Source organism: Balaenoptera borealis (assembly GCF_965194805.1).
Source record: "Balaenoptera borealis genome assembly, chromosome: 6".
Lineage (NCBI taxonomy): Eukaryota > Metazoa > Chordata > Mammalia > Artiodactyla > Balaenopteridae > Balaenoptera > Balaenoptera borealis.
This window is the reverse complement of record NC_138863.1, coordinates 128,865,204-128,879,989: the sequence shown is the minus strand read 5'-3', so window position 1 is coordinate 128,879,989 and position 14,786 is coordinate 128,865,204.

Here is a 14,786-nt window from a genome sequence, read left to right as displayed (position 1 = left end):
AATGCACATGAAAAGATGCTCAACATCCCTAATCATCAGGGAAATGCAAATCAAAACCACAATGAGATATCACCTCACACCTACTAGAATAGCTGTCATCAAGAAGACAAACCACAACAGGTGCTGGCAAGTATGTGGTGAAAAAAGAACCCTTATACAATGTTGTTTGGAATGTAAATTGGTATAAACACACAGGAAAACAGTATGAATGTTGTACAAATTTAAAAATAGATCTACCATGTGATCCAACAATTCCACTTTTGGGTATATATCCAAAGGAACTGAAAATTTTGATGTGAATTTTGGTGAGATATATGCACCTCCATGTTATGGCAGCATTCTTCACAATAGCAAAGTATGAAAACCCAAATGCCTATAAACAGATGAATGAACAAAAATGTGGTATACGTACACAATGGAATATTATTTATCCATGAGAAATGAGGATATCCTGCCATTTGCTACAACATAAATGGATCTTGAGCACATTATGCTAAATGAGATAAGCCAAAAAGAAAAAGACGAATACTGTATGATATCACTTATACAAACAATAAATGCTGGAGAGGGTGTGGAGAAAAAGGAACCCTCCTGCATTGTTGGTGGAAATGTAAATTGATACAGCTACTATGGAGAACAATATGGAGGTTCTTAAAAAAACTAAAAATAGAACTACCATATGACCCAGCAATCCCACTGTTGTGCATATACCATGAGAAAACCATAATTCAAAAATATAAATGTACCACAATGTTCATTGCAGCACTATTTACAATAACCAGGACATGGAAGCAACCTAAATGTCCATCGACAGATAAATGGATAAAGAAGATGTGGTACATATATACAATGGAATATTACTCAGCCATAAAAAGGAACGAAATTGAGTCATTTGTAGAGACATGGTTGGCCCTAGAGACTGTCATACAGAGTGAAGTAAGTCAGAGAGAGAAAAACAAATACCATATATTAACGCATATATATGGAATCTAGAAAAATGGTCCTGATGAACCTAGTGGCAAGGCAGGAATAGAGGCACAGATGTAAAGAAATGACTTGTGGACACAGTGGGGGAAGGGGAGGCTGGAACGAATTGAGAGAGAAGCATTGACAGATATACACTACCATGTGCAAAATAGATAGCTAGTGGGAAGCTGCTGTATAGCACAGGGAGAACAGCTCGGTGCTTTGTGATGACTTAGAGGGGTGGGATGGGGAGGATGAGAGGGAGGCTTAAGAGGGAGGGGATATATATACACATATAGATGATTCATTTTGTCGTACAGCAGAAACTAACACAATATTGTAAAACAATATAATACTTTACATCCAATAAAGATGTAAATAAATAAATAAATAAATATCAGAAAAAGCCCAAAAAATCACTTATAGAATCAAACCTATACTAAACAGAGAGTAAAATGGTGGTTACTAGGGGACGGGGGTGTGGGGGATAAGATTGATGGTGCTTAAGAGTACAGAACTGAATTGAGTAGTAAATTAACTATAGAAATTTTATGCACAGTGTAATAAATATAGACAATGATAAATGCTATAATTATGTAATGTGATAAATATCACTATAATGATAATCATATTACAATATATAAAAGTATTAAAGTAACACACTGTACACCTTAAATTTACACAATGAGTACATTTATGTCAAATGTACTCAACAAAAGATAATAATAAAGAAAAAGTTATCAAACAGAAATCATAGAGCTGTAGAATAAATAACTGAACTGAAAAAGTCAATAAAGGCGTTCAACAACAGACTAGATCAAGTGAAAGAATGAACTCAAAGACACTTCATTTGAAATCATCCAATTAGGGGAGCAAAAGAAGAAAGAATGAAAATAGTTTAAGGGACTTATGAGACACCGTCAGATGGACCAACATGAGTATTTTGTGAGTCTTAAAGCAGAAGAGAGAGAAAAGGGCAGAAAGGTTATTATAAGAAATATGGCCAAAAAATTTCCAAACCTAGGAAAGGAAAAAGACATCCAGATCCAGGAACCCTAAAGTACATAAAACAAGATGACTCAAAGATACACATACCAATAAACATTTTAGTCAAATTTATATAAGTTAAAGACAAAGAAAGAATTTTGAAAGCAGGAAGGGAAATGTAACTTGTTACATATAAGGGAGCCCCAATAAAACTATCAGCAGATTTTCAGCAGAAACATTTTTGACCAGAAGGGAGAGAGTTGACTTATTCAAACAGCTGAAAGAAAAAAAAAAAAATCTGCCAACCAAGACATGTAACCACAAAACTGGCCTTCAACAGTGAAGGAGAGGTAAAGAATTTCTCAGACAAACAGAAACCGAGGGAGTTTATCACCAGACCTGCCCTACAAGAAACAATAAACAGAATTCTTCAAGTTGATACAAAAGATCACTAAACAGTAATATGAGAGTCTAAGAATATATAAAACCCATTGTTAAAGGTAAATTTACTGAAAAACCCAGAGTATTCTATTACCATAATGGAGATGGGTAAATAACTATTAACCCTACTTAAAAGTTAAAAGACATATAGATTAAAAACAACTACACCTAATTATTTTAAAGTATAACATAAATAGATATAAATTGTGACATCAACATCTTATAATGTGGGAGAAGGAAAGGTAAAATTTTAAGTTATTTTAGGCAAGTGAAGTTCAGTTATCAGCTTAAAATAAACCATTATTATTATAAAATACTTTATATTAGACCCTTGTTAACCCCAAAGAAAATACCTATATAAATGTCACAAATGAAAAAGAAATAGGAATCAAATTTCGTCCATGCTAAAACCATCATGAAACAAAAAATAAGAGAGCAAAAGTGAAGAGGTATATAGAAATACAAGACAGAGAATAGTTAACAAAACAGCAATAGTAAAATCTACCCTATAAATACTTACATTAAATGAAAGTGGAATAAACTTGGAAACTAAATAACATAATCTTGAACAAAAAGTGGCAAAGAGAAAATCAAAAGAGAATTTTAAAAATATCTACAGACTAAAGAAAATGAAAATACTATTTACCAAAGTTTATGGGATACAGCAAAAGCAGTACTAAGAAGAATGTTTATACTGATAAATGCTTGCATTAAAAATGAAACATCTCAAGTAAATGGCCCAACTTTACACCTAGGTACTAGAAAAATAAAAACAAAACAAACCCGAAGTTAGCAGAAGGAAGTCAAGAATAAAGATTGGAACGTAAACAAATAAAATAGAGAAATAAAAATACCAAGAAAAAAAAATCAATGAAATTGAGGCAATTTTTTTGGGAAAAAAAAAAAACAACATAGAGAAACCTTTAACTAGACTAAGAAGAAAAGTGAGAAGGCTCAGATAAATTCAGAAAATGAAAAATGAGAAATTACAACCATAAAAGACTGTAAATCATTAAGCAATTCTGAGCAAGAAGAACAAAGCTGGAGGGATCATAACTCCTGATTTCAAATTATATTAATGGCTATCATAATCAAAACACCATGTTACTGGCATAAAAACAAACAAGTGGACCAATGGAATAGAATAGAAAGCTCAGATATATATGCAGGAATATACAGTCAACTAATTTTTGACAAGGGCATCAAGAATATACAATAGGAAAAGCATAGACTCATCAATAAATTATGTTGAGTAAAGTGGATATACACATGAAAGAGAAGAAAGCTTGACCCTTATTTACACCACACACAGAAAAATCAACCCAAAATGGATTAAAAACTTAAATAGAAGAACTGAAATTATGAAATTTCTAGAAGGAAACATATGGAAAAACACCTTGACCTTGGATTTAGCAACAATTTTTTTGGATACGACACTAAAAACTCTAGCAATAAGAGAAACAAATGGGACTACAAAAAATGAAAAGCTTCTGCACAGCAAAAGTAACAACAAAATAAAAGGCAACCTATTGACTATGAGAAAATATTTGAAAACCATATATATGATAAGGTGTTAATATGCAAAATATATAAAGAATACATAGAACTCAATATTAATAAAACTGATAATCCCTTCAGGCAAAGAAAGTGAATAGGCGTTTTCCCAAAACCACATACAAATGGCCAAAAAGTATGTGAAAAAGTGCCCATCATCATCAAGGAAAAGCAAATATTACCTCACACCTGTTTAAATGGCTATTATAGAAAAGATAATAGATAGCAAGTGTTAATTAATGAGGATGTGGAAAATATTGAATTTTTGTACACTGTTGATTAGAATGTAAGTTGGTACAACTATATGGAAAACAGTGGAGTTTCATCAACAAATTAAAATTTGAACTATCATGTATGATCCAGCGATTCTTCTTCTGGGTATAAATACAAAGGGAAGGAAATCAGTACTTAAAGAGATATCTTATTTCCCATACTCATTGCAGCAGTATTCATAACGGCCAAGGTATGGATACAACCTAAGTGTCTGTCAATGGATGATTGGATAAGGAAATTTATATCTGTATATCTATATCCAAGTTTATATAATATATTAAGGAATATTATTCAGCCTTAAAACAGAAGGAGGTAAGGGGATCCTACCTATTGTGACAACATGGATGAACCTGGAGGACATTATGTTGGGTGAAATAAGCCAGATACAGAAAGAGAAATACTGTATATTCTCACTTATAAGTGGAGTCTAACGAAGTTGAATTTGTAGAAGCAGAGAGTAGAATGGTGGTTACCAGGTGCAAGGAGGTGGGAGAAATAGGGATATGTTAGTCAAATGGTACAAATTGTAGTTATATAGGATGCCACATTTCTAGAAATCTAGTATATAGCACGATGACTATAAACTGGAAACTTGCTAAATGAATAGATTTCTGGTGTTCTCACCCCCACTCCCCAAAAAAGTAATTACATGATCAGATGGATATGGTAATTAGTTTGACCATAGTAATCATTTACCTGTCTATGTATATCAAAACATCATGTCATACACCTTAAATATATACAATTTTTACTTAAAAAATATTCAATTTAGTGCTTCTTGGTATATTCACCATCTTGTGCAACCTTCACCAGTATCAAATTTCAGAACAATTTCAGCACCTCAAAAAAGTAACCCCAAACCAATTAAGCAGTAGTTTCTCATTGCCCCAGCTTCCAGCCCCGGGCAATCATGAATCCATTTTCTGTCTCTATGAATTTTCCTATTCTGGACATTTTGTAGAAATAAAATCATACATTACTGTGTCCTTTCTGTTTGGCTTTTTTCATTGAATATATTTTCAGTGTTCACCCATGTTGTAACATACATCAGTACTTCATTCCTTTTTAATGGTAGAGTATTATTTCATTGTGTGTATATGCCACATATTGTTTATCTATTCATCCATTGATGTACATTTAAATTATTTCCACTTTTTTGCTATTATGAATAGTGCTGCTATAAACATGCATATCCAAGTTTATATGGATATATTTTTCATTTATTTTGGGTATACACATAGGAGTGGAATTGTTGAGTCAAATGTTAACTCTATGTTAACTTTTTGTGGAACTGACAAAATGTTTTCCAAAGTGGCTGCATCATTTTACCATCCATTGCACTGGAGGGGAGGGGAGGGGAGGGGAATGTTGCAATTTCTCCATTCTCACTCACATTTCTTATTATCTGTTTTCTTCAATATAGACCACCTAATGGAAGTGAAGTGATATCTCATTGCAGTTTTGATTTGCATTTCCCTATTGGATGACGTTGCTGGACATCTTTTAATGTACTCACTAGTCATTTGTATTATTTATTCCTATATCCTGATGTGTTTTCATCACTAATAATTGAAATATCCTCTGATAGAGAATTTTTTCTAAAGTAGTATACTAATAAAATTTTTTCAATGGTATAAAATGACTTAATGAGTGATTGTCCAGTTTAATTTTTATTATGTTGGTTCATATGAGTTGATTCTCTTTTATTGGCATGTCCTGTATTTCTGAAATAAACCCTTCTCTGTCATTTTGTGTATGTATACATCAATATTATGCCCAATTCATAACTTACACTGGCTTATTTTTAAAGTTTTATTATAATGTATTTATGTAATAGCGACACAAAAACATTTCATGGCTTCCCCCCTCCACTTTATAAAATAGATTTTAAGGAAGAATCTGTTCATCTTTAAAATATGGGTAAAGGGTCATTTAACACTATTAGAAATTTTGTTCAATACTTCCAAATACTACAGTTTATTTGTGTTTTTCCAGTTTCTCATTCTTCCTAATTGAGTTTTGGTATCCTATATTTAGTAGACATCACTTTTTCTTCTCATTTCCCAGTTTATTAGTATAACGTTGTTTATATTAGTCACTACAGGTTTAAACAATCTCTATCAACAATTTTATCTACTGTTTATTCTTAATATTATTTGTGTGTCTTTTCATATTTTTACATGAAAAAAAAAAACCAAAACACTTCCACTTCCCCATGACACACTCCAAAGTAGCATGCCAGCTGTCTTTTACTACTTCAGCAAGTTATTAATGCCTTGAAAGTACTTCTGGACCATAATTCCCAAATAGGGGCAAGTTAGAAAACTTTCCACTTTTCTTCTCCAGAAAAAAGAGTCTCCAGAATAAAGAGTCCTCAGAGTTCAATAGGCTATAGATCTGAATAAGAATCTGATGGCAGAAATAATTGTCTCGTGTCTTCAGAATTTTGGTGCCATCCCCTCTTTAAAAGGAAACTTGAAATTGGTACTGTTACTGTGGCCAGAGGTAGAGGCGATCTTTTACAGATGACTGAAAAGTGTGATGACTCCCTTGTTTACCAGGTCATAATGCCAAGGAGCGAGCTCTGTCTCAGGCAAGAGCGCAGACATGGGTAGAGCAGAGCATCACCAGAACCATCAGCAAAGAGATTAGAACATTGAGATTTTCTATGATTTATCAAGACAGCCAGGAGGAGGCAGATGACCAAGTTTAAACCATGATCTCTGAGAGTCTGGGCTGCCCCTAATGGCTGGTAGAGGTGCCTGAATCCTCCTTGTCTCGTTTACTAGCCACACAATTTCAACATAATAATAAAGCTTTTGGACCTTAGTTCATGTTGTTTCTTAAATTGGCAACTGGTCGGGTTATTGTGAGGACTAAATAATCGGATGTATGCAAATCACAGTCACAGGGTCTCAATACCCTAGAATTTTTTTTTCTTTTTACAGCACCTCAGGCTCAAAGGGTTGCAGTCCTAACCCTGTTAATGACACATTGTCATTTGCCCATGCAATACAATTATTAACATTGTTTTAAGTAGTACTTTAGGGTGTTATATATATATATATAGAGAGAGAGAGAGAGAGAGAGAATCAAATAATATCTCTTATTACCAGGTCTAATGAAGTATAAAACTCTTAAGACTTTCATTTTGTTATTCATAAAATGGTAAAATTAATATCTCCTTTATGAGCTACAGTAGCCAAATGTTTTTACTCTTATCCATGGAAGAGAAGAGCCCCTCCAAATTTGTCTTTGTTCATCTGCATGTGCATGTGAGTTGGTCTGGGGTGGGGGTGTCACTCCTTGATGAAGGTTTGGGCATTTATCCTGGTGTGTCCAGAAATGATGGCAAAAAATGTTTCTTTCTCTTTCTTCTATCTGGATGAGACTACATAAGAAAACGGGGAAGTTGAATTTTTCTTGACAATTCAACCACACATGATTTAGGCACTTGTTCTTACTACTGAATTGATATTTCCTTTGCCAGCAATAAAACAAGTTTCTCCCTTTGGCTTGAATTTCTAAGTGTACCCCCAGGAAATTATAGTGCCAGTTGTTTCTCTGGAACTCTGAGAGGCTTCTGGACATTCATGGATTGGTCTAGAAATAATTTCCCTATCAACATTTCCACTGATATATTTCATTCCACACTAAAGATACCTTTAATAGAACATAAAAGAAAGGTTATCTTTTTCTTATGCTGCCATGGTCTTGATGGCGTGATAATTCACTTGTTAACCATGTAAGTGGCTGTAGTGGTCTTAGGCATGTGGTGACACAGGTGGCAGAGATGAGTAAGAGCAGAATGTTGTATTCCAATAGAGGGAAAGATTTTTCACCAGGTAAGTTTAGTCAATCTAGTGTTATAGGGGAGGGATTGGAGGACCGGGCAACATTGAGGTAAGGGAGAGAGAGTGTTAGGCCAGACAGAGAACAATGAGGATTCATTTATTTTCACCATTTTAAAGTTATTAAAATTTTTATAGAATATATATATTGTACTTTTTGATATTTTAAAATTTATAAATAAATGTCTCTTTACCACCCTTGTCCTCAATAAACAGTCCCATTCTTTGTAATTACCCTTTATTCAAATTTGAAAACTGAATGGAAGACATGGAGAATATTGCTTCCTTAGTTTTGGTTTGCATCATGGATAAGAAAATAGCATACAAAATATAATTTGGGGACCTGTGAAGAATATTGAAGGACTGGAGAGAACAGCTTTAGTTAGACTAAATTAAGAGATTTCTATTATCTTTTCACAGATAGATTGAATGAAGATACAAAGCAGATAATGATAATTGATGTTTGAATATTACCAAGAAAGTTGAGAGGGGTCATGGTGGGCCCATTGCTCAATATAGAAGTCTCATGGGCTTGTGCTTCTGAATTGTATGTCTTTTACCTTAAAATGAATACCTGAGTTGTACAGAGATGAGAGAGGTTACAATTGCAGATTCCAAGTTATATATGAAGTCTGTTAGTCCTCCAGGATTCTCAGCATTGCTTCAAGGTTCTCTGTCATTTTAATCTAGACCTATCACTTCTCTTTATTTAATATTTGCTATGTAGGAGGTACTTCACACATCAACTCATTAAAAAATCTAAAAAATTGTTAAACCATTTCACAGATTAGGAAATTGAGGTTTATGTGGGGACTAATCTAACCATAGTCACAGTTAAATATTGGAAGTTCAAGGATATTGTTTGCTTTATGATGAATCTGTAGATGTACTTGAAATGGATGGAAAAGACAGTTTTGTTATGTGTTCTCAAAATTTATAATAACCCATCTGGAAGTGAGAATTAGGACTTGATTAGAACATTTCCAGGTTATTTCACACCATACTTAATGTGCTATTTCTTTTCAGTAAATAGTTGCTGTTCAGAGTGTGTATATATCCCTGATTATGTCTAATAGGCACATGGAAAGTCAGCAGAGAGACATATATGCTTGAAACACCAAACTCTGTGTATAAAACCCCCTTCTCCAGCACCGTCGTGGAACTTGTCGGGGAAGTCCTCTTGGAAGCAGAACATCCATGATGTTTTAGAAAGCAGTGACCTGCAGGAAGTGAGGGTGGATTTTAATCAAGAATTGCAGGCCTTGCTGGACACATCTCAGATAAATTTTTTTCAGAGATATGATGCTGGAGATCATGTCATCTGGTCTCTCACTGAGTCTGTCAACATTGACTTTTTAAAAACACTTTTTATTTATATTGGAGTATAGTTGATTTACAATGTTGTAATAGTCTCAGGTGTACAGGAAAGTGATTCAGTTATGCATATGCATGTACCTATTTTTTTTCAAATTCTTTTCCCATTTGGGTTGTTACATAATATTGAGCAGAGTTCCCTGTGCTATACAGTAAGTCCTTGTTGGTTATCAATTTTAAATATAGCAGTGTGTACATGTCAATTCCAAACTCCCTAACTATCCCTTCCCCCCACCTTCCCCCCTGGTAACCATAAATTTCTTCTCTAAGTCTGTGTGTCTATTTCTGTTTTGTAAATAAGTTCATTTGTATCATTTCTTTTTAGATTCTGCATATAAGTGATATCATACAATATTTCTCTTTCTCTGCCTGCCTTACTTCACTCAGTATGACAATCTCTAGGTCAATCCATGTTGCTGCAAATGGCATTATTTCATTCTTTTTAATGGCCGAGTAATATTCCATTGTATATATGTACCACATCTTAATTCATTCCTCTGTCAATGGACATTTAGTTTGCTTCCATGACTTGGCTATTGTAAACAGTGCTGCAATGAACATTGGGGTACATGTATCCTTTCAGATCATGCTTTTCTCCAGATATATGCCTAAGAGTGGGATTGCAGGATCATATGGTAGCTCTATTTTTAGTTTTTAAGAAACTTCCATACTGTTCTCCATAGTGGCTGTACCAATTTACATTCTCACTAACAGTGTAGGAAGGTTCCCTTTTCTCCACACCCTCTTCAACATTTATTCTTTGTGGAATTTTTATGATGGCCATTTTTACTGGTGTGAGGTGATATCTCATAGTTTTGATTTGCAGTTCTCTAATAATTAGTGATGTTGAATATCATTTCATGTGCTTCTTGACCATCTGTATGTCTTCTTTGGAGAAATGTCTCTTTAAGTCTTCTGCCCATTTTTTGATTTGGTTGTTTGTTTTGATGATATTAAGCCACATGAGCTGTTTGTAAATTTTGGAGACTAATCCCTTGTAGGTCATATAATTTGCAAATATGTTCTCCCATACTGTGGGTTGTCTTTTCATTTTGTTTATGGTTTCCTTTGCTGTGTAAAAGCTTTTGAGATTAATTAGGTCCCATTTGCTTATTTTTGTTTTATTTCCTTTGCTCTGGGAGATGGATTGAAAAAGATATTGCTGCGATTTATGTAAGAGAGTGTTCTGCCTATGTTTTCCTCTAAGAGTTTTATAGTGTCTGGTCTCACATTTAGGTTTTTAATCCATTTTGATCTAATTTTTGTGTTAAAGAATGTTCTAATTTCATTTTTTTATATGCAGCTGTCCAGCTTTCCCAGCACCACTTATTGAAGAGACTATATTTCCACCATGCTATAACTTTGCCTCCTTTGTCATATTAATTGCATGGGTTTATTTCTGGGCTTTCTATCCTGATCCATTGATCTACATTTCTGTTTTTGTGACAGTACCATACCGTTTTGATGACTATAGCTTTGTGGTATAATCTGAAGTCAGGGAGCCTGATTCCTCCAGCTCCGTTTTTCTTTCTCAAGATTGCTTTTGCTATTCGGTGTCTTCTGTGTCTCCATACAAATTTTAGGAGTTTTTGATCTAGCTCTGTGAAAAATGCCATGGTAATTTGATAGGGATTGAACTGAATCTGTAGATTGCCTTGGGTAGCATAATCATTTTTACAATATTGATTCTTCCAATCCAAGAGCATTGTATACCTTTCTGTTTGTATCATTATAGTTTTGGAGTACAGGTATCTTATAGTTTTTGGAGTACAGGTCTTTTGTCTCCTTAGATAGGTTTGTTCCAAGGTATTTTATTCTTTCTGATGCAATGGCAAATGGGATTGTTTCTTGGATTTCTCTCTCTGATCTTTCATTGTTAATGTATAGAAATGCAACAGATTTCTGTGTATTAATTTTGTATCCTGAAAATTTACCAAATTCATTGATGAGCTCTGGTAGTTTTCTGGTAATGTCTTTAGGATTTTCTATGTATAGAATCATTTCATCTGCAAACAGTGACAGTTTAGCTTCTTTTCCAATTTGGATTACTTTTATTTCTTTTTCTTCTCTGATTGCCATAGCTAGGACTTCCAAAACTATGTTGAATAAGACTGGCAAGAGTGGACATCCTTGTCTTATTCCTGATCTTAGAGGAAACGCTTTCAGCTTTTCACTATTAAGTATGATGTTGGCTGTAGCTTTGTCATATATGGCCTTTATTATGTTGAGGTATGTTCCCTCTATGGCCACTTTCTGGAGAGTTTTTTTATCATAAATGGGTGCTGAATTTTGTCAAAAACCTTTTTTTGCATCTATTGAGATGATCATATGGTTTTTATTCTTCAATTTGTTGATGTGGTGTATCACACTGATTAATTTTGTGGATATTGAAAAATCCTTGCATCCTGGGATAAATTCCACTTGATCATGGTGTATGATCCCTTTAACGTGCTGTGGGATTCTGTTTACTAGTATTTTGTTGAGGATTTTTGCATCTATGTTCATCAGTGATATTGGCCAGTAATTTTCTTTTTTTGTGGTATCTCTGTGTGGTTTCGGCATCAGGCTGATGATGGCCTCATAGCATGAGTTTGGGAGTTTTCTTTCCTCTGCAATTTTTTGGAACAGTTTGAGAAGGATAGGTGTTAACTCTTCTCTAAATGCTTGGTAGAATTCACCTGTGAAGACATCGTTTCCTGTATTTTTGTTTGCTGGGAGTTTTGAAATCACAGTTTCAATTTCAATGCTTGTAACTCAGCTGTTAATATTTTCTGTTTCTTCCTGGTTCAGGCTTGGGAGATTGTACCTTTCTAAGAATTTGTCCATTTCTTCCAGGTTGTCCATTTTATTGGCATACAGTTGATTTTGGTAATCTCTTATGGCCCTCTGCATTTCTGTGGTGTCAGTTGTAACTTTTCCTTTTTCATTTCTAATTTTATTGATTTGAGTCCTTTCCCTTTTTTTCTTGATGAGTCTGACTAAATGTTTATCAATTTTGTTTACCTTTTCAAAGATCCAGCTTTTGGTTTCATTGATCTTTGTATTGTTTTCTTTGTCTATATTTCATTTATTTCTGCTCTGATATTTATGATTTTTTTCCTTCTACTAACTTTAGGTTTTGTTTTGTCTTCTTTCTCTAGTTGCTTTAGGTGTAAGGTTAGGTTGTCTGAGATTTTTCTTGTTTCCTGAGGTAAGATTATATTGCTATACGCTTTCCTCTTAGAACTGCTTTTGCTGGATCCCATAGGTTTTGAATCTTTGTGTTTCATTTTCATTTGTCTCTAGGTAATTTTTTTATTTCCTTTTTGATTTCTTCAGTGATCCATTGGTTGTTTAGTAGCATATTGTTTATTCTCCACGTGTTTGTGTTTTTGACAGTTTTTTATCCTGTAATTGATTTCTAATCTCAAAGCTTTGTGGTCAGAAAAGATGCTTGATATGATTTCAATTTTTTTAAATTTACTGAGGCTTGTTTTGTGGCCCAGCGTGTGGTCAATCTTGGAGAAAGTTCCGTGTGCACTTGGGAAGAATGTGTATTCTGCTTCTTTTGGATTGAGTGCTCTATAAATATCAATTAAGTCCATCTGGTATGACATTAGTGTCATTTAAGGCCTGTATTTCCTTATTGATTTTCTGTCTGGATAATCTGTCCATTGATTAAAGTGGGGTATTACAGTCTCCCACTATTATTGTGTTATTGTTGATTTCTCCCTTTATGGCTGTGAGCATTTGCCTTATATACTGAAGTGCTCCTATGTTGGGTGCATATATATTTAAAATTGTTATGTCTTCTTCTTGGATTGATCCCTTGATCACTATGTAGTGTCTTTCTTTGTCTCTTATAACAGTCTTTATTTTAAAGTCTATTTTGTCTGATGTGAGTATTGCTATTCCAGCTTTCTTTTGATTTTCATTTGCATGGAATACCTTCTTCCATCTCCTCACTAGGTCTGAAGTGGGTCTCTTGTAGACAGCATATATATGCATCTTGTTTTTTATCTATTCAGCCAGTCTATGATTTTTGGTTGGAGCATTTAATCCATTTACATTCAAGGTAGTTATCGATATGTGTGTTCCTATTGCTAGTTTCTTAATTGTTTTGGGTTTGTTTTTGTAGTTATTTTTTCTTCCCTTCCTCTTTTGTTCTGTTGTGGTTTGTTTGTGGTTTGATGACCATCTTTAGTGTTGTGCTTGGGTTGCTTTTGTGTGTGTGTTTGTAACTATTGTAGTTTATGTGTTCACTGTTCCCATGAGGTTTGATATAGCAGTCTATACATTACACGGTTGTTTTAAGTTGCTGATCTTTTTCCCAACTAGAGGAGTTCCTTTAGCATTTGTTGCAAAGCTGGTCTGGTGGGATGAATTCTCTTAACTTTCACTTGTCTGTAAAGCTTTTTATTTTTCAACATCTTTATTGGAGTATACTTGCTTTACAATGATGTGTTAGTTACTGCTGTATAACAAAGTGAATCAGCTATATATATACATATATCCCCATATCCCCTCCCTCTTGCACCTCCCTCCCACCCACCCTATCCCATCCCTCTAGGTGGTCAAAACCACTGACCTGATCTCCCTGTGCTGTGCAGCTGCTTCCCACTAGCTATCTATTGTACATTTGGTAGTGTATATATGTCAATGCCACTGTCTCACTTCATCCCAGCTTACCCTTCTCCCTCCCTGTGCCCTCAAGTCTATTCTCTATATCTGTGTCTTTATTCCTGTCCTGTCCTGCCACTAGGTTCTTCAGAACCTTGTTTTTTTTTTTTTTTTTTTTTTTTTTTGTTTTTTTTTTTTTAGATTCCATATATATGTGTTAGCATACGGTATTTGTTTTTCTCCTTCTGATGTACTTCACTCTGTATGACAGACTCTAGATCCATCCACCTCACTACAAATAACTCAATTTCATTTCTTTTTATGGCTGAGTAATATTCCATTGTATATATGTGTCACATCTTTATCCATTCATCTGTTGATGGACACTTAGGTTGAGTCAATGTCCTGGCTATTGTAAATAGTGCTGCAATGAATATTGTGGTACATGATTCTTTTTGAATTATGGTTTTCTCAGTGTATATGCCCAATAGTGGGATTGCTAGGTCATATGGTAGTTCTATTTTTAGTTTTTTAAGTAACCTCCATATGGTTCTCCATAGTGACTGTATCAATGTACATTCCCACCAACAGTGCAAGAGGGTTCCCTTTTCTCCACACCCTCTCCAGCATTTATTGCTTGTAGATTTTTTTGACGATGGCCATTCTGACCAGTGATGTAAGGCTAGACACTATAAAACTCTTAGAGGAAAACATAGGTAGAACACTCCATGATATAAATCA